At 37.9% G+C, this 27,224-nt stretch overlaps 1 protein-coding gene and 1 long non-coding RNA gene across 6 annotated transcripts in view; one reads left to right on the forward strand and one right to left on the reverse strand.

The window, feature by feature from the left end:
* The window catches only part of chd7 (chromodomain helicase DNA binding protein 7), a 228,198-nt gene extending 209,826 nt beyond the window's left edge, over positions 1-18,372 (reverse strand). For 2 of the 5 annotated variants that reach the window (XM_073041872.1, XM_073041854.1), the window contains exon 1: positions 17,982-18,216. The gene's annotated coding sequence lies outside the window, so the exon portion shown is untranslated. The other 3 variants (XM_073041862.1, XM_073041857.1, XM_073041868.1) reach the window with 3 other exon arrangements.
* A 383-nt stretch (positions 18,373-18,755) lies between these two features.
* LOC140725972 (uncharacterized) lies at positions 18,756-26,266 on the forward strand. Its single transcript, XR_012098553.1, has 3 exons — positions 18,756-19,311; positions 23,548-23,602; positions 24,044-26,266. It is a non-coding gene; the product is annotated as an uncharacterized lncRNA (long non-coding RNA).
* The last annotated feature ends 958 nt before the right edge of the window (positions 26,267-27,224 follow it).

Genomic DNA, 27,224 nt, shown 5'->3' on the forward strand with positions numbered 1-27,224 from the left:
CTTTCCAAGTCATTTTCACAGCACTTAGTTGAAGACGGGCATGGCCAATGACTAATGAGATTTATAGATTAGTGAAGTTTTGGGAGCAATGGTTTGGGATGCTCGTTATGCTTCTTTGTCCAAATGATACATTTTTAATTATCAACTGAACTGACAATGCCTTGGTCACTTCCTGCTAAAAAGGAAAGGAATATTCTTGCTTCAGTATGAGCCATCATCAGCAGAGAAATCTCGAATAAGACTGTGATGGGTTCACATCTTCAATAAAAGTTTCGTATTACACAGTTCTGACCCAGAATGGAATAGAGTCCTTTGCTGAAGTCAATGGCTTTGAGGGAGCATCTTCAGCATCAGGACACTGATTCATGTGGTGGCTCAGCACCACCCTCAGGGACACAGGATAGGGACCTCACTGGCAATACCCAAGAGAATTATAAATAAAAATACATCTGCACAGGCTTAAAATGCTGATAACCATTGTGATCAGCACAATGCTGCTAAGCACTGCACAATCACAGGCATCATTTTTGATTATCCCTGTTGTTCTGTCATATTAACATTAATATTGCTCAATGACTTTGGAACTCAGCAAGAGGACCTCATCCTATATTTCTGTCCATTTAGCAAAGCAACCTAACATAAAAAGGTACAAAGCTAGTATTCCACATCTGTCACAAACGGGAAAAAAAAAGAGAAATCCCAATTTCTTGAGTACTCTTAAAAAGATCTGCATTGCTAGTTGGTAGTCAAGTGAAAATATAGAACATCAATGCTGGGTTGAATATAAATAAAAAGAGACAATATTAAAGTCTGTCAACATCACAACTTCTGACCGTATAGGTATAATGCATAATAATGAGAATTGGCAGAGATAGCCCATTTGGATCATATGATCAACAATGTCATTTCTGTTCTACCTTGCTGCACTAATATTCTTTATTATTCCTTTGAACAATTCAAAATGCATCAGTCTTGAATATAGTCGGCAACTGAATTTTCAGACTTCTCAGGTAAATATTTCGCAAATTCCAATAATCTCCAGGTGAAGACATTTTTCATTTTTCTTTTTTTTTTATAAACTTTTTTTATTGTTTTCAAATAGTTACAGAATAAGTGTGTTCCATACTATATTGTATGTTTCAATGAAATCATTCACTTGTTCTCAAACTCAAGACAGTATAGGCCCAGTCTGTTTCATCTCTCCTCATAAAGACAGATGCCAACTCAAATCAATCTGGTAAATTTTCATAGCAGAAAGATAGAAAATGGTTGGTTAAATTAAAAGTATATTTTCTTTAGGTGGAGAAGTCAGCCCTGGGTACAATACCAAGATACAGCCTCAACAGGACACTGCATAATTGCAATCTAGCTTTTCTCTTCCATTCAGTAGAGGCCAACAGTCTATATGCTCACAAAACTCTTTGCTACATCCACATATTAACTACTAGTGATTTGTGTATAAGAATACCAGGTCCCTCCAAACTAGCTTCAGTGATGCCCAATGATATATTACTTTCATGCAAATTATTACATTTCAAAATACAGGTACTGGTCACCAGCAAATGTCTGTGCAATATGTCAAACTGCCCTGAGGAAGGAGAGACAAATCAGTAATACTTCTAGTCATATATACATTTGACATAGATATAGTCACTATATTTGGGTTAATATAGTAATATAAAAGTTGTAACAGTAAACTGTGTGGAGGAAATTTTTAGTTTTTAAAGATCACAATGGTGGGTTTTTCCACCAGCTAACCATAAATTTTCACTTTTCTTCACCTCTAAGATTCAAATTATCAAGCATTTTTAAATTTACCTACCAAAATGTCCATTCCAAATGTTAGTCACCTGTTGCAAGAACTTTGATACATAGGTCTGAAATTTCATCAGCTTGAACCCATGACCCCTTATGCAGTCTGTTTACCCTGAAGTACTAATGGTTTATTTTTGAATGGATTTGAAGTGTTCTGGGCTTCCATTTGAGGAAGATTAGATATTTGTGGTAGGAATAATCATTTCATGATATTTCATGGCTCTTGAAGACTGAAGTTTTGACATTTGTGTTTGAATATGCAGACTGGATTTACTACCCTGAAGGTGGCAGTATATTATGCTGATATTCACAATCTGTTTGGATTTTCTTTTACGTAGCACACTGAAATGTTTGGCAAGAATTAAGTGTTCATCTCTAGCTCTGCTTCCTTTCCTCTAGTGTTATAATTTAGACAGTGCAAGCAAAAGCTAAAAGGTTAAACTTTGATATCAGGTTTGAACGATGAAGAAATAACAGAAAACCTGGACAGTTCATCCATCAAAAAAAGATAGCAAATGAAGGCCTAAATCCAGCAAAACTCAACTTTAGAAGAATCAGGAATAGAGAAAGTGAAGCAAAAATTGAAAACAAATACACATTTAGCTCTTGCCAACCATTTTAATGGGTTTTGTATTTTAATGGGTCTTTTTATTCTAGAGAACCCAAACAGGCATTGTGAAAATCTGAACAAAATGTCCATTTATACTGCCACCTTCAGGGTAGTAAATCCAGTAAACACATTCAGGTGCAAATTTCATTGCTTTAAAACCCAAGAATAAAATTTTACCAAAATGACAATCCTATACCTAGTAATTTTGGATGTAATTTTCCTACTAAATGTCATAATCAGCACTTTTTAAATTAATGCAATGACAATCAATTTATAGTTAATGGCAAATCTGTGCTGTAGTGTCACAGCTGAAAGTAAACTTAGTATTTATTTGCTTTGCTTTCCCTTTTGATGGCAGGAACACCAGCAAGGTTTATCTTAACAGATAAACCTCTCTTCTTTAACAGATGTTCACAAAACTGCTTCTGCTCCAAATTTCTACTAAAATTCAAGTACAAGATCATCTTCAGTGCATTTTACATAACTTTCCATGCCTCCAAAGGTAGTATTTTACTGCAACCTGAACCCAGAAAAATTCAATACTCAAATATTTCAATAGCATAATTATCTTTTTTTTTAAAAAAACAGATATACAGCAAACATCAGTAACTACTGAAATTTGCAATGGATCTTCAGCTGTAATAGGAGTGAACATCAATTAAGCTATTCAGTTCTGTCAAAAAGTTTTCAGCCTAAAACTTTAACTTTTTCTTCTCCCAGAGCTGCAGCTTATATTACTGAGTATTCCCATTTTAGGATTCTATTATCAATTAAGCTATTCTATATATTCCCGCTGCTTCATGCCAGGTTTTCACATAGCTAGGCACACAATTCTTCATCCAAGTAAAATCAAGGAAGTGATTATGTTCTGACACCCAAATTGAGTCAATTCATATAATGCCAATTCTTACTTTAGATCACCAACCAATAATGTGGAGACAAATAATTAAAAAGTATACAAGTTTATTAACTGCTAACTCAATCTGCTTACTCATCAGCTAGTTATTTGGCCAAATAGGAAACAGGACAACAAACATTTAAAGCTGCCAGCCATTAGGATCCCAGTGTTCCACTGCTTCCTGGTTTGATTAATATTAATCTTAAAATCAGATATTTGGAAGCTTATTTGACAAATCCGAGACTGAGAAAGGGCAGGCAGATGATAGGGCAAAATATTAGTCAGCAGGATGAGTGTAACATGGGTGTAAAACCAAAAAGGGGGATTGAATGCAGGACTGAGGGTGTTATATTTGTACAAAATTAAGGTACGTATATGATACTATAGTGGAATTAGAGATTGGCAAGTATGAGTTTGCGGCCATCACTGAGTCATGGCTGAGAGATCATAGTTGAGAGCTTAACATCCAAGGATACACAAAAGGACAGGCAGATAGAAAAAACATACAATAAGGACAATGTTTTAATAGTCATGGGGGATTTCAATATGCAGATAGATTGGAAAAATCCAGCTAGTGCATGATCCCAAGACAGGAAATTTGTAGAATGCATATGAGATGACTTTTCAGAGCAGCTTGTGGTTGAGCCCACTAGCAGAAAATGCAATTCTGGTTAGGGTGTTGTGAAATGAGTCAGTTTTGATAAGGGAGGTTAGGGTAAAAGAGCCCTTAGGAGTCAGTGATCATAATATGATAGAATTCACCCTGTAGTTTGAGAAGATTAATTCCCCATTATTCCACTGTAATGCTAATATATCTGACTTTCAGAGGTGTGAGAGGAGTTAGCCAAAGTTGACTGGAAGGAGAAACTATTTGAGATGATGGCAAGAACAGCAATGGTTGGAGTTTCTAGGGGGAATTTAGAAGGCACAGGATAAATACATCCTAAAAAAAATGAAGTATTATGGACATGGATGAGGCATCCATCGTGACAAGGCAAGTCTAAGACAGCATTAAAGCAAAAGAGAGGGCATATAACATAGCAAAAATTTGTGGGAAGTAAGACAACAGGGAATCTTAAAAATTAACATAACACGCCTAAACAAATCCATAAGAAGAGAAAAGATGAAATTTGAAGGTAAGCTAAGCAATAATATAGAAGAGAATACTAACAGTTTTTTCAGACGTGCAAAGAGTAAAAGAGAAGCAATGGAACACTGGAAAATGATGGGGGAACAAAGCAATGGGGGGGGGGGGGAGGGGAGAGTATGCTCATTTTCTGAAAGTATATTCCAGCAGCAATTTGAGGAAAAGCTCCAAAGATGGAAAGGAACAAAACCAGTGAGAGAAAATATCAGAGTAAGTAACTAGAACAGACCAAATAGAGACTGTGCACCAAATAAGTATTCTTTACACAAAATGTAAAGAACAAACTGATTGGCTTGCAAGTATAAATTCAACGGAGACAGCATCCTAGCAGCCATCTGAGACCTGGTAGCAAACTGAAGATCAAAACCAAAACATCCCAGATTATAACACCCACAGGAAAAAAGACAAATGGCTGGGGAGGGGTGGGAGAAAGGGAAGCATTGGCTACGAAGGCTCTAATGACTTCTGAAATGACAGATTTTTAAGAAATATACAGGAAATGAAGACTTCATGGGCCAAATTAGCAGACAGACCATCATACTTTGTTTAGAATACCTAGTAGCTGTACTTATCCCTCCATGGTACATGTGAAGTGGCAGACTGGATTCAGAAATTAGACAAATGCAAGACAAGGGTAGTTTATTAATCAAAATAATCAGACTAACTTCTCTGAAAAACGATGCAGTTCAGGTGTCAGTGATTGCAGATTTTTGCAACATGTTCCAGAATCTGCAAGAGAACTAGTCACATTAGATTTTGTATTGCAATGAACCATATTTTGTTTACACATAATAGTACACAATGTTTCTCTAATAGAGACAATATGTTTATTCAAAATAATCTCAAAATCTTTACAAAGATTCAATATTTAGGTGTGGCCAACTTCATAGGATAGAAGCTAGCATATTTGCCAGTAGACAGAAACAACAGGGTCAATGCAGAAGCAGTTTTTGGCAAAAGTGACGTGTTCTACATGGCATAATTGAAAAGGTTAAAGAAGAGAGAAAACAATGCAAAAACAGGACACTGATGATTATGAAAAATATAAAAAGGAACCAAAATGATGACCAATGATTACAAAAACAAAAAAACTTACAAAACTCAAAAGCAAAAATGTTTACCAGAGGAAAGGACCTTTAATAAAGGATTAATAATATTGTAAATGAAACAAGGAAATAAGTGTTGAATAATTACTTTGCATCATCATTTACAGGAAAGGGAGAGGATAGCACTACGGACTTTGAAAAAATGTTGAAATGAGAACAGTGATTCATCAAAATTAAGTAAACAAAAGTGCTAAGGAATAGCTGTTCTTGGGACAGATTTTCATCCCAGCACTTTACAGGGGGTAAGAACTTTGCAAATACAAGTTCCCAAAATTCTATTGATTCAATATAACCAGTTAATTCAGATTAGAAATTTCACTGTTAGGAAAGATGAGAAGGAAAACATCATTAAGGTTTGGTAATATAGCATTACCATACATCTTGATACTCAGTTAATTAGAGCCAACATGAATTTATAATGTTGGTCATTCCTTACTAACTGAAGTTTGAAAAGATGATTAAAAGGATGGATAGGTGACAGTCTATAGATGTTATAAACCTAGACTTTCAGAGAGATTGGTTATGTTTCAAACCGATTTCATGAGAGTAAGCTACGAAACATATTCACATAATGGAGCTCCAAATACAGTTAGAAAAATTCTTTCCCATAAGCCAACTGATGTTGGCTTCATTGATAATTTTAATGCTGGCCAAGTACTAAAGACCTGTACTGATCAACTGGCTGGAATGTTCATCGAGATATTTAACCTCTCGCTTCGGCAGTCTGAGGTACCCAGCTGCTTCAAGCAGGCTTCAATCATACTAATGTCCAAGAACATGGTGACCTGTCTCAATGACTAATATCCAGTAGCATTTGCATCCACTGTGATGAAGTGTTTTGAGAGGTTAGAATGAAACTTATCAACTCCCGCCTGAGAAACAGCTTGGATCCACTTCAATTTGCCTATCAGAGCAACAGGTCCACAGCAGCTGCCATCTTATTGGCTTTTCACTCAACGTTGCAATATCTGCACAGCAAAGGTGCATACATCAGGATGCTCTTTATCAACTACGGCTCAACATTCAATTCCATCATCCCCTCAAAACTAATTAATAAGCTTCAAGACCTTGACCTCAGTACCTCTTTGTCTAATCAGATCCTCGATTTCCTCACTTGCAGATGCCAGTCAGTTCAGATCGGTAACATCCCCTCCACAATCTCCAACAACACAGCTGCACAAGACTGGGCACTTAGGCCCCTGCTCTACTTGCTTTACACTTACAATTGTGGACTAAGCACAGCTCCAATGCCATATTCAAGTTTGCTGATGAACACCAGTGTCACAGGCCGAATGAAACGTGGTGATGAATCAGCATATAGAAAGGAAATTGAAAATCTGGCTGAGTGGTGCCATAACAATTGTTTACTTAATTTCACCAAGACCAAGAAGCTTACTATAGACTTCAGAAGGAATCTAGAGGTCCATGAGTTAGTCCTCATCAGAGGGGGAGAAGGACAGCAACTTTAAATTCCTTGGTGTTATATTAGAGGACCTGTCCTGGGTCCAGCACATGAATACCTCTTCCTCCTTAAGAGTTTGCAAAGATTTGGCATGGCATCTAAAACTTTGACAAATATCTGTAGATGAATAGTGGAGAGTATATTGAATGGCTACATTACATCATGGCATAGAAACAGCTGTGACCTTGAATGGAAAATCCAACAAAAAGCAGCCCAGTCCATCACGGGTAAATACCTCCCTACCATTGAACACATCTGCACAAAACTCTGTCACAGGAAAGTAGCATCCATCATCAGGGACCCCCACCACCCAGGCCATGCTCTCTTGTCTCTGCTGCCATCAGGATGGTGGTACAGGAGTCTCAGAGCTCACTAACAGGTTCAGGAACAGTTATTACCCCTCAGTCATCAGGCTCTTGAGCTAAAGGGATAACTTAACACAACTTCCCTTGCTCCATCACTGAAATGTTCCCACAACCTACAAACTCACTTTCAAAGGCTTTTCATCTCGTATTCTCGATATACATTGTTTATTTATTATTTCTTTATGCATGAGCACAGTTTGCCTTTTGCAGACTCACTGAACACCCAAGATCTTGCATTCTTTCACTGATTCTGTTATAGTTATTATGCTATGGATTTATTGAGTATGCCTGCAGACAGTGACATTACAAAGCTAATATAAAAAATGTTCACCCCCTTGGAAGTTTTTATGTTTTATTGTTTTACAACATTGAATCACAGTGGATTTAATTTGGCTTTTTTGACACTGATCAACAGAAAAAGACTCATGTCAAAGTGAAATAGATCTCTACATCATGATCAAAATTAATTACAAATTTAAAACAAAGAATTGATTGCGTAAGTATTCACTCCCTTCAAGTCATTATTTTGTAGATGCACCTTTGGCAGCAATTGCAGCCTCAAGTCTGTGTGGATAGGTCTCTATCAGCTTTGTACATCTGAACATTGCAATTTTCCCCCATTCTTCTTTACAAAGCTGCTCGGGCTCTGCCTGATTGCATGGAAATCGTGAGTGAACAGCCTTTTTCCAAGTCCAGCCAAATTCTCAACTGGATTGAGGTCTGGACTCTAACTGGGTCACTCCAGGACATTAACATTGTTGTTTTTAAGCCATTCCTGTGTAGCTTTGGCTTTATGCTTGAGGTAATTGTGTTGCTGGAAAACCAATCTCCTCCCAAGTTGCAGTTCTCTTGCAGGCTGCGTCAGGTTATCCTCCATGATTTCCCTGTATTTTGCTGCATTCATTTTACCCTCTACCTGCACTAGCCTTCCAGAGCCTGCTGCAGTGAAGCATCCCCACAGCATGCTGCAGCCATCACCATGCTTCACAGTAGGGATGGTGTGTTTTTGATTATGTGTGGTTTGGCTTATGCCAGACAGTGTTGAGTCTGATGGCAAAAAACTCAATTTTGGTTTTATCAGACCATTGAACCTTCTTCCAGCTGACTTCAGTCTCCCACATAACCTGGCAAATTCTAGCTGAAATTTCATTTGAATTTTTTTTCTCCAACAGTGGCTTTCTCTTTGCTACTCTCCCATAAAACTGTGACTGGTGAAGCACCCAGGCAACAGTTGTTGTATGCACAGCCTCTCCCATCTCAGCCACTGAAGCTTGCAACTCCTCCAGAGTTGTCGTAGGTCTCTTGGTGGCCTCCCTCATTAGTGCCCTTCTCGCACAGTCATTCAGGTTTTGAGGATGGCCTGCTCTAGAAAGATTTATATGTCTTGATTATTGACTTAACTGTACTCCAAGGGATATTCAGTGACTTGGAAATTTTCTGGTATCCATCTCCTGACTTGTACTTGTCAATAACCTTTGTGGTATTGCCTGGAGTGTTCTTTTGTCTTCATGGTGTAGTTTTTGCCAGAATACTGACTCATCAGCCATTGGACCTTCCAGATACAGGTGTATTTTTACAAAAATCAGTTGAAACACCTTGACTGCACACAAGCTCCAAAGCTCCATTTACGTAATGTGACTTCTAAAACCAATTGGCTGCACCAGTGATGATTTGGTGTGTCATCTTGGGGGGGGGGTTGAATAGTATGCAACAAATTACTTTGTTTTAACTCTGTTTTCACTTTGACACAGAAGTGTCTTTTTCTGTTCATCAGTGTCAAAAAAGCCAAATTAAATCACCTGTGATTTGATGTCGTTAAATAATAAAACATGAAAACTTCCAAAGGGGGTGAATACTCTTTTTTAAATAAAAAAATCGGCACTGTACGAACTTAGAAACTTTAAAAATCAGAATGCTGACAGTTCCATCACAGATCAACAATCTGTTCATTGACAGGCTGAGTAGAAAGGAATAAGGGATAAATACCCTCTTCCTATTCCTAGTGTCAGACAAGATGTAATTGAGACAAGAGGCCAACAGCTACCCAGTTATACCTACCTATTAAAAACCAACACTAACTTTAGGAACACAAGGAATCCCAGAGAGCACTAATATTGAATTATTTTATATAGCATTTCAAAACCAAACTGAAGACAAGTGTACCAAAAAACTAAAAACAATACACTTAATGCACTGATACTAGAATAACATTGTAGAAATCTTCCACCTTCAGATATTTGAACGATCCATAAAGACATGAACACTAATGCTTTATTCTTTTTATCCTTTGTAATTCGTAGCTTTGTCCTTGGACTGTACTACAGCTGCAAAACAATTTTCACATCATAATCAGTGACAATAAACCTGATTCTGGTCGATTCAGACTTATACCAATAAAAAAGAATTGCAAATAATATACAAAATACCCAACTCCGTTTTAATTTCTACAAAGCAATTTACACTCAATGTATACCTAAACCAAAATCATCAAGTCCACAAGTTCTGAAAAAAAATCAATAGTAGAAAGTGGAAGCAAAATGATTAAGGGCAGTAACTAAGAACAGGTAGGTTCAGAAAATAAAGAATGTGTTCAATTTATACAGCACCTTTCACAACCACAGAACACCCAAAGCATTGCATTGCCAATGAAGCACAATCATTGTTGTAATCAAGGAAACACGACAACTAATGTGTGAACAGCAAGCTCCAGCAAACAGCAACGTGATAATGACAAGACAATCTATTTTAGTGATGTTGATTGAGGGATAATTATTGGCTAGGATACAGAGGACAACTTCCTGCTCTTCGATATAGTGCCTTGGGGATCATTTACATCCATCTGAGAAAGTAGATCGTTTCACATCTCAGCTAAAAGTCCACATCACCAACCTATATATTTATTAATATTTTTGCTCACATCTCTGGAGGTCAAATTGAATTTAGTGACAATAATGTCCACAAATAAGCCATAACTGATTCTCAATAAAGTACTACAGAAGGAATAGGAAATTCATAACTTGGAATTTAGAAAGTCTTGGTTCTATAGGGAACATTGGGGGGGGGGGGGGGCTTCTTCACACAGAGTGATGGGAGTGTGGAATGAGCTGCCAGAAGCGGTAAATGCGGGCTCACTTTTAATATTTAAGAAAAACTTGGACAGGTAAGTGAATAAGAGGTGTATGCAGGGATATGGTCCAGGTGCAGGTCAGTGGGACTAGGCAGAAAAATGGTTCAGCACAACCAACAAGGGCCAAAAGGCCTGTTTCTGTGCTGTAATGTTCTACGGTTCTATGGCAGAGATTGTAAAAGTGCAAACAAAAGTTGGAACAGTTAGAAGTGCAAACAAAAAAATGGAGCAAAATGTAAAGGGGGAAATTGGCTGAAAAACAGTATGTAGTGACTTTGCAAAAGGATTTAATATTAACATTGTATTGAAATGGGTTCAGCAAAATTCTTTATGAGATGTGCTTCTGGAGTTTTGAGAAAAATTGTAATTATCCAGATTAAGTTACAATTATGTATAAATTGGACTAAATGTCAAAATATTAAGAGGTGAACACAAAAATAAGGTTGTAGATTTGGTAAGGCCTGAGATTCATTTTAAAGGACTTGAAGTGCATACAGTCAGATTCAATCAGAGGGATCAATCAAAATTGTGAAAGTTGGTTAAGCTTCATTTGAACATTGTGCAAGGTAAGACAATTCTTCCATGATCAGAACTTTATAATTCACCAGACAACAAAATTGCACCTGTGGGATTAAAACCAACAGCAGTAACATTAAACAGCATGCAATAAGCACTTGTTTAAGCCCAGGTGCCCTCAGCTCAATTAAAGGATTCAAGGATGGGAGAAACGGCAAAGAGTTTTCAAGAAAGGTGGCAAGTCACCTCTTGAAGGAGCACATTCATGGCTCTAGGTTGGACTTTCTAAAATTCTGATCCTGGTTCCATGACAATGAAACAATGTCAACAGTGCATGTTCCATGTTTCTTACTGACATGTCGTCCTACCCAGTAGTGATCACAAACCTGGGAAAGCACAGAAAAAAAGACTTATCGAGTTACAGTTATGCATCTTGCAGAGGGCACTCACGGCAGCCACAGTACATCAGTGGCAGAGGGTATGAATATTTAAATTGAAGGATGAGGTATCAAACAACTTGGTCAGAATGACATTGACCTTTTCAAGTATAATTAGAGCAGCATTTATCCTGGTAACACCTAATATATCATCAAACTCCTAACTTGAACCAAGTAACAGTGCAAGGGCTAGTAAAGTCAGGATGTGTTTCTTGCCATAAAACATAGAAGAAATAGGCAATTTGGCCTTTCAAATCTGCTCCATCATTCTATCATGATTTATTTCCCCCCCACAATCCCATTTTCCTGCCTTTTCCCCATAACCTTTGATGACCTTACTGTTCAGAAGCCCTTAAGCCTACCCAATCAATCAACCTACACAGCATCTGTAGCAATTCCAGAGATTCACCACCCTCTGACTAAAGAAATTCCTTCTCTTTTCCGTTCTAAAGGGACATCCTCATATTCTGAGTCCGTGCCCTCTGGCCCTAGGCTCTGCCACTACTGGAAACATCCTCTCCATATCCACTCTATCTAGGTCTTTCAGTAATCGACAGGTTTCAATGGAACTCCTCCTCATTCTTCTAAACTGCAGCGAGCTAGCAAATGCACCTCACACATTAATCCTTTCATTTTAGGTTATTTCTTGTAAAACTCTTCTGGACCCTCTCCAATGTCAATACACCATTTCTTGGATATAGGGCCCAAAACTGTCTGGTCAATGATTTGAAAATCCTTTCTTTTATATTCTAGGCCTCTTGAACTGAATGCTAATATTGCATTTGCCACATTCTCTGATCTAACTTTACTTGGATGGAGAAATGTATAATGACAGTCATTTTCTTTATTGGAGGTGGACTGCAAAAGGCAGAGACAGGAATGAATGAAAGTTTTTAAGAAACTCCCTATTTGTTATCTCATTTTCATTTCCCCCAAGTTTTAGAATTTTCTTAGAAACACTAAGATACACAAAGCAAATTTCTAGAACAAATCTAGGAAAATCATTGACAGCCATTGGTATCAAGATGCTGAACTTAGTATACACACATACAAAGACTGATGCGAAGATACAATATGCAGTCAGTCTAATGGACAGAAACATAAAGCCCATAAGACATAGGTGCAGAATTAGGCCATTCAATCCATTGAGTCTGCTCCACCATTTCATCATGGCTGATCAATTTCCCTCTTAACCCCATTCCTCTGTCTTATCCCCATAACCTTTCACATTCTCATTAATCAAGAACCTATCAACCTCTGCCTTAAACACACCCAATGACTTGGCCTCCACTGCCACCTGTGGCAACAAATCCCACAGATTCACCTCTCTGACTAAAGAAATTCCTCATCTTCATTCTAAATGTAAGTCCCTCTACTGAGACTGTGCCCTCTGGTCCGAGAGTCCCACCCCCATTAGGAAACATCCTCTCCATATCCTATATCTAGGCCTTTCAACATTTGATAGGTTTTTAAATCTCTCTCAATTCCACAAGCAAAGAACCAGAGCCATCAATTGCTCCTCGTACACTAAGCCTTTCAATCTCAGAATCATCCTCATGAACCTCCTCTGAACCTCTCCAATGTCAGCAGATCCTTTCTTAAATAAGGGGCCCTAACATGCTCACAATAGTCCAAGTGAGGCCTCACCAGTGCCTTTTAAGCCTCAACATTAAATCCTTGCTTTTATATTCTAGTCCTCTTGAAATCAATGCTAACATTGTGTTTGCCTTCCTCACCGACTCAATTAAAATGCTGCAATAGTTGTTTCAGAATGCTGAACTGTTTAATTGCGATACAACAGATATTATTACTATGCATAAATGGATAGCAAATCCAACAAAAAAAGTCTTGTATGTTTAGAGACCAAATATCTTTAACTGAAATTTTCTATTTCTGTGTCCTTTCTTTCAAGGAAATATTGCCTAACGAAAAGACATATAGTGGTAAAGGAAAAGGTAAAACATTGCTAATTATATTGATAAACATCTTATCTCAACTTCAAAAAGCAATACATTGATTATAAATGTAGAAATCAAGAGATATAGAATAACAGCACATTATTTTCTGTGAAGTATAGATAGTTTTAATTATTAAAAGCTCTAAAGGTTCATAGCAAATGTTAGAATTAGAGAACATCTGGATACTAATGCATGGATGGTACAGGGGCTAGAACTGCTCGCATAGATCTCTCGTGACCTAGGCTTAATCTTGACAGTTTTGTCAGTGCGGATCTGAGTTCCTACTACAAGATGGATTCACACACATCTCAGATTTTTCCCAAATACCAAAGGCATGCTGGTAGGCAAGTTCATTGGCTACTGTAAATGACCACTTTGCAAGTCAAGTATCAGGAGAATCAGTGGGAGTTGATGTGCATGCAAGTGAGAATAGGTTAAAGATAAGTGGGGAAATTGGAATCAGGACCTAGAGACAACACAGGGTCATTGGGCTGAATGGCCTTGTTTGTGAAATAAATAGACATGAAGTTAACTCCTTCCAGATTAGCACAGCAAATCTTACTGGATAAAATCAAAATCCTAATTATTCACTATTTCTACTTAAACACTTCAGAATACACATTGCCAATAACTTACATTAAAGCTTAAAATCAAAGACAATAAAGAACTTCCCCAGCACCTTTACTTAATATATTCCAGTAATAGAACAGTTTTTCGTTTCTGCATTTCAATTTAACTGATTGATACAGTCAACAAGTACACAAAAATGTCACAATTTTATGCAGTTCAAAAACAAACCTTAGATCTGTACAGCTATTCATAAAGTTGCTTTATACTCCATTTAGGCCTTTTAACATAAAATTTACAATTCAGCAACAGATCAGAAATGCCAACATTTCACTAGCCCCCTTCAACAATGTTTCAGTCAGTCTCTCAATGTATTCTTTCCTGCCTTTTCTGTTCATAGAGCTTCTTCTTACTTCACCTATGCAGCCTTGAAGTGGAGATCAAACAGGAGTAGATTGATTGGTAGAGAAGGACAAGGATCATATCTAGTTCTTTTACATCAACAGCTTAACCATTCTATATGTGAAGCATTAGTCATAATAACAAACACCTCAGGAGGTTGTGCATCTGCCCTAGTTCGGAGACTAAAACCTCAACACCACTGAAGTCTATCAGAATTAAAGTAAGGGTGCAATGTTGAAGACTGGCTTGTTCAAATGAGATTAAACCAGGGCTCCATGAGTTCATAAAATGAAGTACCCCTTAGGACTATTGCAAAGAGCAATAGGTAAATTATTCTCTCAAATCAACTGCACAAAAACAGATTTACTGTTTATGACAACTATTTGTAGGAGCTTGCTGTGCACAAAATGACACATCCTATATTGCATCATTGGCTGTACAAGAAACAGGTACTTCACTGCTGTTTAAAGCTCAGGGGTACCTCATGACAGGAAAAGGCATTCTCATCATTAAAAAGGAAAACAATTTGCGGTGAGTTAACTAATAGAGAAAGATAGTGGGGGGAAAAATCATTGATTCACCTAATACAGAGATGCATAAAGGAATCCCTTATTTGAGTACTGATGCTTTAAGAGTGATGAAGATTAGTTGAGGAATCATAACTTGTAAGTCATAAACTAGTTAAGAATGTCACATCCAATCCAAGTAAATGAATTCAACCCAAATATAACCCATTACTATACACAATTAAACCTTCTTAAACCAAATTTTGTCCATTGTTTGGATATCTGAACTTCAGTTTAGTTACATCCCAATGGAAACAGCTCAAGTATTTAGGAAAGGTTATTCCATTTCATATTTTGTACATTGGATTACAAAGATCTTACAAGGAATAAAAACAAAGTGGAATCAAATCTCTTGCAGTAGGGCAACAATTGTATGATGCTTAACTTAGATAACTAGCATGGAAAATATTAAACTGTAGAATAGGTATGCCAAAGTGTCACACAGGACAATGTTTATTAAATTCATATCTTAAAAATACACTTCCAAATTTTCCTATTTAATCTTAGTTGATATGCATCCAACAAAAATTATCTTAAAGCTCTCAAACTAATAGACCACACGAGATGACTGAAAACCGAATTCTACTGCAGATTACCGATGCATTATGAACATTGCTCACTTAATTTAAAAATACTAAGGAACGTTGTAAAAGTTGAGTCACACTGCAAATGTCAGTGTCAGTTATTTATTCAATCCATAAACTAATTTAAACAAAGCTTTAAAAAGTTTAATATTTTGTATTAATAATCTAAATCAGCCTACTGTAATAAATTATTCTATCAATGTTCCATGATTTATCAAGAATTTAATATAACTCTTTCCAAATCTGTAGTATATCTAACATTTAAAGAATTATATGCAGATAACTTAATATAATTCATGATCACACTATAAATTACAATTTAGGACACCTGACAAGAGATGAGCAAGATCTTAAATGCAGATATGGTCTAAAAAACTTCAAATGAAGTTTTCTAAAAATAATAAAAAACAAATATTCTATTTCACCAAAGAATAATTATCCACCACCAAAACTTAGCTGCTCAAACTTAATTCTTTATAGGCATGGATCCATTCAGTTGTCAAATAACTACCACTTGGTCAAATTTAACTGCCCCAACATCACAAATAAAGCCAAATGTGCACTTCAATTTCATAAACACAGATCGTACATTACAATATTTTCAACTTCCATAGGTAGAAGCCAAGCACCTACAGCCTTCCACGGTAGCTAGCTGAGCAGGTAGATTTCTCCAAGAATGCCACTCATTCAATACATTATCAGATTATTTCCAGTTCAAAGTCACTTTCTTAAAACAAAGGTTTTAAAAAAAAATCCACTAATCATTACACCACTAAAAGAAAGGCGACGCCGCAACCCTAAAAAAAACACATCCAGTCTTAAATCCAGCAGGATGGTGGGGGCTTGACGGAGCCAAAGGACGGGATAGCTTGAGTCTTTCTTATAATTACTGTCAATGACCGGAGTCAAATTAAGCTGCCATCTTAGGTTAAGAGCGATTCTTTGTGTACAGGCTGTCCAGAGAGAAAACGCTGACCAAACAAACGACTGGAGAGCTCCCATCCTCCTCATGGAAAAAAAGTTAGTTTACTGAGAAATGCATGGGAATAGTTTTATAATTCATTTAATATACAGTGGGTTAAAGAATTCTGAAAGCTAACCTGCAAGTTTTTTTTATTTTAAAAAGTGTGCACGCATGTTTTGCCCCCCTCCCGCCCCGAACAAAGAGGTTTACAATGTGTGAATGTGTGTGTGTCCTTGCCGCCGAAGACAACGACAAACATGGATGATTAAGCCTTGATGATGGTGAAATGTTATGCCAGTGCTCGAGTGCCGTGTGGGATCTACCCCTCCCCTTACATTCCCTATTGCCCCCTTCACCTTGATTTTTTTTACTCCTTACGTTTTCACAATTGCACGTGTTTTCAGTTTTCTCTTGAACTCAGTTTTGAAATATACAGTCACATGCGCACACACTTAACAATTTTAAAAGAAACAATCCACTTATTTCGAACACGGTGCAAATGAATGAATGAAAAAGTAGATCTAGATCTAGTTTCACGCATAGCTTGGGCTTTACAGTAGCGCAAAGTGTCTATAAAGCCCAGCTTACCAAAAACACACTCGATTCTAAAGACCCGAGGTCTTCTTTCAGACCACATTCATCAGACAAAAAATCACTGGCTGGTCCAAGAGAACAACTAACCAGGACTGAAACCGACCACAAAGAGAAGCGCCTTTTTAATCTCAGCCTTTTGGTGGGTGTTACTCAAATACGACTGGCAAAGGAAACAGTAACGGAAACATTAAACACGCTGTTTGAGCTGAAAGTTAAAACAGTTCAACCCTGCTCAAAAAGAAATATTTTAAAGGCTCTTCCATCCTTATCGCAGCGCTGCCAAGCTCCATTATCTCACAAGTCTGTGGCCCTCACAGCCCTCTCGGTGGCCAGTGCTACCCCCACCCCTCGACCCTCAGCGGCGGCAGCTGTGTATGTGCGTGTGGGTGTGTGACTGAGTGTGTGTGTGTGTATGTGTATGTGAATGTGAGTGTGTGTGTGAGTGAGTAAGAGAAAGAGAGAGAGAGAGAAACTAGCTCAAACCATTCGAGTCCACTCCGGTGACCTGTGGGAACCACGAGCGCCCAAACCACACACACATACACAGCGAGAGAGAGAGAGAGAAACTTAAACTAACCCCACAATCAGAGCACACAGAACAGGACGGTACACCGATACTCAATTATTACAAGAGAGGGACAGCAAACTCACTGCTGGCTATGAGGACAGCACAGCTCTATTAATGAAATGTTAATGGCTGCTTTTGCCAGCGGCAACGCACTCTCTCCAGTAGTGGTAGTTAGTAATCTCGCTGACCGCCTGCCCCCACCTCCTCCTCCCCGTCCTTTCATGTTTATTTACAGTCAAATTTCCTCTAACTCGACCCAACCGCCGACTCTCACACACTTTCTCTCTGTACTTACTTTGTTGGTGTTCCTTTTTTTTAAAAAAAAACCAAAAAAAATAAATTGTTTTTTTTCCACACTCTTCTTTCGCTCGTGCCTTTTTAGATATCGTTAATTTAAAAAATGGTTTATTTTTTTATTTTTCAAGCAGTTTATTAGTCTTTTTCCCCAGCGGCGCTTCACGCGTGTTTTATAGTTGTGATAATCTCCTCGCTCGCCGCCTGTCCTCACTCACTCACTCCTTTGTGTTATTTCTCTCTCACCAGAAGTTGGAGCCCCGGCTTCCCCCGCGCGTTCTCGCCGCTCCTCTCCTCCTCTTGTCCCCCTACAACGCGCGCCACGCCGTGCGTGCGCGACCCCGATTCCGCGTTTACGTGCTCAATGACTCACGTCAGCGACTCTGATTTGCATTTTTCTATGAGGCCTCCGGATTGGACGTCCACCTCCCCCACCCGAGCACGCGGCCGCGAACGCAGAAAACGGGCCCCGAGGAAATTATTTCAAACGTCAAGGCTCGCGCTTTTAACGGCTCTGTCCGCCAGCCGGCCGCGGAGAGGGCTTTCGCTTCTTTCCATTTCTGGCTCCGGACCTTCAGAATGATTTTTATCTTTCGGTTTTCAAATGCAGGAGAGTGGAATAAAAAGGAAATGTGCACTCTCTTACGTTTACCAATGGGGTGGAAGGTTAGTGTTGTTGACGCGAGCCCCTGATGGATCTGAGCCAATCGGCCTTGACGTATGTTTACACGTCCAAGGGCCCGGATTTTGCCCCGCTGTGATGCCCGTTATGTTACGTAGATGAGCGTGTGAGGGGATCCTGAGGCGCGGCCGTGGCCCCGGCCCCGGCCCCGATAGGCAAATTGTCCCCACAGCAATTACCGTCCCGCACGGGGATAACCAACCAAGCCAGGCTCGGGGGTCGCGCACTCTCCCCTGTGTGGCAGAGCCTAGGTTCCACCCGGGTGCGAGGAGAGGCTGCGCTCGGTGTGGTGTTGTGTTGTGTGGCCATCATTGTTTATTCCGGCTACCGGCCGACGGAGGCGTGAACAATAAAATGGACCCGCGCCCTCCGCCCCCCCCCCCCCACCCCCGGCTCCTGTTCGGCAAGCCTCGCAAGTTCCGTGCGGAGCGGCCGCCTCTCCTCGACACCCACCAGCTGTAGTTTAGTACGAGCAGGTTGATGTTGTGTTTAGTTCTGTCAGCACGTTCGAATTAAACTCTGCGTGGTGAATGTACATGGCAAAATGTGTTTTTCAACAGATGCAGACTACCTGGCCACCACCTGCTGTTCTCTCCCGAGGACAACCTTGCGACAAGTGACCGTTGTAAACCCAGCTTTTTTTTTGGACGTAAGTTAACGTGGCACAAGGTGCAATACCCTTTCGTACAGCAGGTGCACAGTACGCCTTGGGGCAGCCATTTCCAAGTGTGCGCAGTATAAAACACTTGTAAATGACACTCGTTTTATTTTGTGTAATAATAAGTATTACGTATTATCTCGGACGTTATAAAATAGAAGTAGGATTCTGTAAATTCAAGCTTAACATAAATAACAAGTTGAGTTTAAGTAGTAATTTGTAATGTCGAACTACTCAAACAGCTTCTGCGGAGAAAAGAAATTAGTTTCGTCCTTCACAGATACTGTCCAGTGTTCAGTGTTGCCGGCATTTTCGTTTTACTTTCTGATTATAAGTGTTTTGGGTTTCATGAAAAAGCTTTATCATACCTGGTATACGTTCAGAATATATTCTAGAGAACAACATATGAAACGGTGTGTATGAAAAATAAATTTACCAAATTAACAAGTGTTAGAACTTAATTAAAATTATCTATTTCATAACCAGTAATGAGTAGATGGAATCAATGAATATATAGGTGATAAAATGGTCCAGGAGGGAGGGATATAGATTTCTGAGCCTTGAGAGTAATTTAGAAAACCTTGTCCTCAGTTGATGGGAATCTGCAACTTTTTTTTCTGGGACGTGAAAATTAGGGGAGATTTTACCTCAGTAAGAATTAGTACAAGTGTTTTATACTGTGCTTCTGAATTCCAAAGTAAATCAGACAGGAAAGTGCAGGTTAGAAAAATAGTAAGTGAAATAAATAGACGGTCAACAAGAAATGGGGTCAAAGTACAGTTAAAATTGCAAATGTAGAGGTGTTGCAACAAAATGCTCATAGTGTTCAAAATCAAGTAAATCAACTAATACCATATATGGAAGTAAATGATATGAGTTAATTACTCTTACTGAAATGTGTTAAAGGTTGACCAAAGATGTAACCTCAACATGCAAGGATATTGATAATTAGGAGTGCTCGGTGCTATGAGAATGGGTTAAATAATACAGTGGTTTCCGGTTAATTGGAGCAGCTGCTTATTTTGAACATTTCTTAACAATAACATCAAGAAAATAGCCAGGATTCCTTTCGTATATTTGGGACACTATGCTGCTTAATTGGGACAAGAGACAGTTACTGGTATGGCTGCTAGACATTACACCGTGCTTAGAGCAAACAGTTAATGTCAGTTGTATGTGCTTGTTATGTTTGGGCCATTGGATGCTGATTCAAAAAGGAGTGATTTTTGATCATTTTGTTATTTTATTATTTTGACTTTAAAAAAAAACTTTTGAGATCCTTACTAAGATGCCACAAAAAGATTTAATACAAACCAAAGGTGTGCATGTCAGTACACAATGTTATAAAAACAAGTCAGCCCAGCTGAGAAGCTGGGTCACAAAGATTATAAAGCAACAGATGGTTGTCTTAATGGAAATGTAGGCACCACATTAAATTCAAGAAAGCACATGATGAGAAAGATAGTATTGATACTGTAATTGCAGAAACGTGTAAATCTACAAAACTCCTGACTTCCTTTAGAACTTTTGTGCATTTGATATCTACGACACCGACAAACAGGCCATGCTGGATGGTTCGTTTTGCGACAAACACACAATACTATCAGATTCAAAGAAAACTGTTCAAATACATCAGAAACTGATAAAAATAAATTGATTATCAGGAAAAGTGTTAAATCTCAATGCTTTAAGGGGCTAAGAATGGGTGGTTTACCAATCGATCACTGTGCTCCTAAGAATGTGTGGATGACTTCTGAAAATTTTTAAGAAATGGCTAATGAATTGGGATACAGAACTACAGTGGAATTCTTTTGCTCATTGACAGTCGTGCAGCCCACCCTAATGTACTGTAGAATGTTTGAGAAACTTCCTGCCGGAATTCCTGCCTGCCCATATAACAAACATCCTTGGTGTAGCCAATTGACATGGGAAGCAATAAAAACTTAGGCATGGTATTGTGGTAAAATTAGTAAATCGTATTTTCAAAGCAATTGTTGAACATCTATTAGCATTTCAACAACCAAGGAAGTGAATGCAAGGCTTAACCTTTTACAGTTTGATAGTTGGTGAGAAATAAGCAGCGAGACAATTCAGAGCTCTTTTGCTCACTGCGGTTTCAAGCTTTCAGGCTTGGAGATGCTGGAAGTGGCTGGGAACTTCACTACTTTAACAAGTTAGGAACTACGAAGAATTCAAAGGTATCATCTTGAATGTTACAATGAAAATGAAGATTTAGAGAATGCAGTCGTTGAAAGTCAGAACATCAAGGCAGGGAATATGAAGATGAGAATAGTGATGACGATGACACAACTGACGAGTTTGTGACTATACAAGATGCCAGTAAATTTATTGTTTGATTATGACACTACCTCATGCAGGAAGGAAATATTAATCTGCACGAAGTGTCATCTGTTTTTGTTCATTTACAGTCAATCAAAAGAGCATGCCAATGTAAACTTGATGAATTCCTCTGTCGATAACCATTACAAACTAATACAGTTTTATGGTACTTTAGTAATATCGGTAGTGTTGTAATTTGTTTTCCACTGTTTAAATACATAATTTGTTACTCAGTTAAATGGTAATTTGTATTTTTATACCTTTTTAACTATTTCCATGAAACTTCTATTGGGGGCAATTATTCTGATATGTTCCAATTAACCAAAATTCACTGTAATTGTTGTAAAGGGGCCTATGGAGAAGAATGGCCATAATAAGGTAGAAATTTGCAGTGAGCTTGGAAGCAACATAGTTAAGTCCTAAAGACTATTAAATCTTAACAAACTATGAACATAAGGAGAGAATGTCCTGTGATTGATTGGGATGGAAAGCATTTAAACTATTAAGGATTAATTTATTGCGGGGGGTGGTATTTTCCTTTTTGAGACACAAATATCCAACAGAGAAAATGGCCCCCATCTGTGGCTGACAAGAAATCTAAAGAAGAAGGAGCTTAAAATTGCCAGAAATAACTGTAGGCCTGAGGATTGGGAGGATTAGTACTCGATGGAAAAAATATCAAGAAATTGATAAAGGCAAGATACAATATGAGAGTAAACGGGCAAGAAAGATTGAAACACTCCATCAGAGCTGCTGTAGCTGTGTAAAAAGAAAACAAACAAAAGCAAATGCCTTTGGCCTTAAAATTTGGCAGAATAATTTGTATTGAAGCTTAAGAAAACAAAAGTTGAGTTAAGTAACTGTTTTGTGTATGTTTTCATGGATTAAAGGCATGAAAAATCTTCAAGAAATACCAAAGAACCAGGTTCAAATGAGAATGGGAACTGAAGGAAATGAATACCAGGAAAATTAAAATTAAGTTGGTGAGACAAAGCTAATGAAACCCAAGTACCTGATAATCCACATACAGGAGCTTTGAAAGAAGTGGCAAGAGAGATTACAAATCTTGCCGTTATCATTATCCAAAATTCTATAGATTCTGGAATGTCTGGTTGGAGGACAATATATGCAAGTCAGCTATTTAAGGGAGGGAGGGAGAAAATTGAACAACTGACCTGTTAGACTAATGATAGAGGAAAAATTGCTTGAATCTATAGTGAAGGATGTAACATGAGAATAACCTGAAAATAATAAAAGGATTGAGCAGAGTCAACAGGGATTTATGGGGGGAAAAGAAAACCTGTTGACCACTGGATGTGGTGTATATGGATATTCCACTTAGTGCTACCTTCCAGAGCACTGATTTGTTGCAGTGCTCTTAGACCTGCAGTCCAAACAGTTACTGGTACTTGCCCTACCTAGACATTTCCTTGGGCTATCCTGTGTTGGCCGTGAACCTGGAGCATTTTTACCCTACTTCTATATACAAGTACTGTGTAAAAAATCTTAGCTATATTCTGTATTTGTCAACGTGGAGCAGAGAGCATATTTATAAATCTGGTGGAAGCAAAGGATGGTGGGTGGTGCACCGCAGGAAGAGTGTGGGACAGGTGGCAGAGAAGAAGTGCTAGGCAGGAGGGTGGCACGGGTGCAGATGTTCCCAGCCCTAAGCCACCAAACAAAGTCATTTGATTCCAAACAATTGGTTTATTGGTCATTACAGAATGTCTCTCTAGTGTTTCTCGCTCCCTCCCCTTTTGCTTTGTCTTTTTCCAGCCATGATTCCCCTCTCCTTGCCCTCTTCCCACATTTAGTCCGCAATAGATACCCATGTCAGAATCAAGTTTGTCATCACTCAAATATCATGAAATTAATTTTTTGTTGCAGTAGTAACAGTGCAATACAAGAAACTACTACAGTACAGTCCAATTGGATATGAAAGGTGAGCTTGCCGCTACTATCACATTCAAGAAATGGTCACGAGCCCCACATCTCAATGCTGATTGGCTGTAATGCTTGTCCCAACCCTGTCATTATTATCTGCCAAAGACAGCTTTTGTACATTGCCGTGGTGGTTCACTCTACACAGTACCATGTTATGAGTTGACTCTCATTCTCAAGAGCACCAGTGGAGGGTGGGGATTTTTGCCAGAATCTTAGCAGAACGACTAATCTTCCCTGCTTGCACTTTAACAACTTCTGCTACTTGCACTTGCACACTCATTCCTGTGAAGGCATGGTAAGTGCTAGGCAAGATGGGCAGTATACTTGATTATACAGAAGGTTGGTTAAAAAGGTAGAGCATGCAGAACTGGGGTTAATCTAGTGACATGGATTGAGAACTCTTCAACCTAGAATGTTAACTCTTTTTCTCTTTTCACAGATGCCTCCTGATCTGCGGAGAATTTCCAGCATTTCTGTTTTTATTCTCATTTTCACAGTCTGATGATATGCAAAATGGCCAATGTTGCAACAGCCACAATTTTCCATTATATTTGTGGCAAGTATATGCTCAAATCTCAAAGACGTAGCATGAATCCTCTTATTAAGAAAGCCAATGAGCTCTATTTTGCATGTAAAATTGGCAACCAAGACAAAGCCTGGGCACCTCACATTTGTTGCACAATATACACTGTTGATCTACTTACGAAGTAGTCCATTTAGAATTGAGATGAAAAATTACTTCATGTAGTTGGTGAATCTTGGGAATTTTTTGCAATAGAGGGCCACAGAGTGTTAATTATTTAATGCATTTAAAATGAAGATCAGTAGATTTCAATATATCAAGGGAATAGAGTGATATGGGCAATTGCATGATCTTGATGAAAGGTGAAGCAGGTTGTAAGGGCCAATTATTAATCTCGTGCTTCTGTTTTTTATGATAAAATATTGGATGCATTATCCAGCACACATTCTCTACCAAAAATATAACTGCTCACTGTCTCATGAGCATATAGAGATGAATATAAAATGTTCATATGCTGTTAATGCCCACGTATGATGTGGGAATTCAAAGCAAACTGCAGTAATGTCATTCACTGCTTCTTCGTATGGTAAATTCATAGTTCAATGAGTGCCAGAGGAAGCTCATTTCTAATACTGGTTCTGGTAGTAAAGGAAGATTAGTTCATAGTATGGAAATGACACCCTTCCCTTCTGACGACAGAACAAGTACAAACTCTCAGAAACCCCATAAGTATTTATAGTTATTGTTTAAACAATGATGAGACTTTCTTTAACCATAATTTAGTACTACACTCTCAAATCCAGTTTATTCTGGATGCTATTCTAATTCATTATTTGTTTTGAGCCTTTTGGTGTTTTATTAAATAATACAAAATTATATATGAAAATTAGAATATTTAATTTAATTGATATGAATCTGGATTTACTTGCAGAACTGTTGTACCTAGTTTTGAACAGCATTGCTAAGACATACATCCTCTATTATCACCTAACAATCATCCTCAAAAACTTTGCTTCAAGAAAATGAAATATTTCTTCTAAACTGTATTTGAGTAAATTGCATCTGCTCACCTTCATATGTCAACCCTTTTGTCCCTATAATCAACTCCATGAACTTGGCTATATCCATTGCAAACGCATTTTCTTAAACATAAAAGATAAAATTTTGAACAGTACTCCAGCTATAATTTAATTGGTGATTTGCAAATTGTATCAGAACATCCACTTTTATGCTTTGTACCCTGTGCAATAAGGTAAACATTACATACTGTACTTGGATGCTAACTTGATGTTTTATATATTTGGACCTGCAGATCCAATTATATTACAAGTGTTTATAGTCTTATTCAAATAATAATTTGCTTTGTTTTTTTTATTAAAAAAAGCCTGCATTCATGTACCTCATCTGTATGCTTTTGCAGATACTTACACACTTTTAAAAATCTTTTTAGTCCTCATCTTTTTAACCAATCTTACTAGCAACTTTGCTTACAGTACACTTGCTCTTCATCCTATTCACTAAAATAGTATTGATCCCTGCCACAATCTGGTGTGTGAATTAGTTTTGCTGTGGTAATCCAGTTGTTCAGAAATGTCTTTGTATCATTTTGTAATTTAAAAAAGCTCCTCATTAATGTCGGGTGGCTCATCTCTAATTTTAAGACTGTTCTTTTCTGGACTTTTTTTAGTAGGGACAATAAAACAGTACTCTATTTGAAGTCATTTTCTCTCTCCAGATGATTGGATTTCCAAAACTGAGCACAGTGCTGAATCAACTAAAAGAATTTTCCTTGAGTTGAATTCTAGCTTGAGGCTTTCTTTAAGTTTTTGCATCTTTACCCGTTGGCTGGCTTATAGTGAATTGTGTGTTTCCATATGCAAGTTCATTTGCATCGCACTGCTTAATCTCACCTTCAGCAATTAAATGAATCTGTAGAACTTTGATCTGAAATGAATGATGTCACTTAACATTGCAATGAACTCCATCTACTACGGGTTTGTCTAGTGAGAATGGCCATGTAGGAAAATATAGCAACTCTTGTTGTTGACCATGTCCCATAAATAGCAATGAGTAAAATAACAGCCAATTTTTTAATGATTTTATTGTACAATTAATATAGATTAAAACAGAGAGAAATTCCTTTTTTTTCAAGAATGTGGTTTTATTATCCATGTGAGAGTACATTGGTTTATTAAATGAAAAAAAATCTAACCTCTCATTATGAAATATCCCCTCAGCCTGGATTATCTGTCTGCTGAAGTGTCAGGAGTACACCTTAAATGTATGATCCAATTTAAGGTTAACATGTCACAAATTACATCTAGTTTCTTTAGCTGACGCTGACACAGGCTTGCGTTCCAAGTAACGTGTTGTTTGGTCCATGTTACTAAGACCTGAAATGAGTTGATAAACAGAAATTGTGCCAAATCTGTTAAAATAGTTGGGTGTGTAACTGGAAAACCAGTTGATTTAGTACTTTTGGATTTTGGAAGGTATTCGGTAAGGTATTATAGTATGTTGTTACATCATAACAATATTCATAGGGATTGAGTAGGAACAGAGATCAAGATTTGTTTAATGGGCTGGATACAGGAGGAAAAAGTTGATCATTTTTGGAATGACAAGGTGTAACCAGTGAAATATCAAAGGGATTCTTGTTATTTTTTAAATCTCATCAATAACTTGAATGAGGGTATTGAATACAGGGCAATCCTGTTTTGCTAATATTGCAAACTTGGGTAGAAAATTGGCTTTAGGAAGATTCAGAGGGTATTTTGACAGGTCAAATCATTGGGCGAGAAAATGAAAGATGGAGTGTATGAGCTGTAAAGTTGTATATCGGTCTTCAGAGAGATGTGTCTGCAGTTGTTACAGAAAATTATCTTTAAAATACAGCAAGCATTTAGGAGGAGAATGGCTTGATAGTGTTTAGTACAAGGGATTTCATTTGGGCTTCAGTAGGATCACATTTGGTATATCATCTGTAGTCCTCATCTTCTTTCTTGGGGGTTAGCAGAAGTTTGCAAGATTGAGTCCTGAAATGAGAGATTTGTCATATTGTAGATTTAGTAGAAAAGGTTTGTATTCTAAAGCAATT

The sequence above is a fragment of the Hemitrygon akajei genome, chromosome 1 (assembly GCF_048418815.1).
Source record: "Hemitrygon akajei chromosome 1, sHemAka1.3, whole genome shotgun sequence".
NCBI lineage: Eukaryota > Metazoa > Chordata > Chondrichthyes > Myliobatiformes > Dasyatidae > Hemitrygon > Hemitrygon akajei.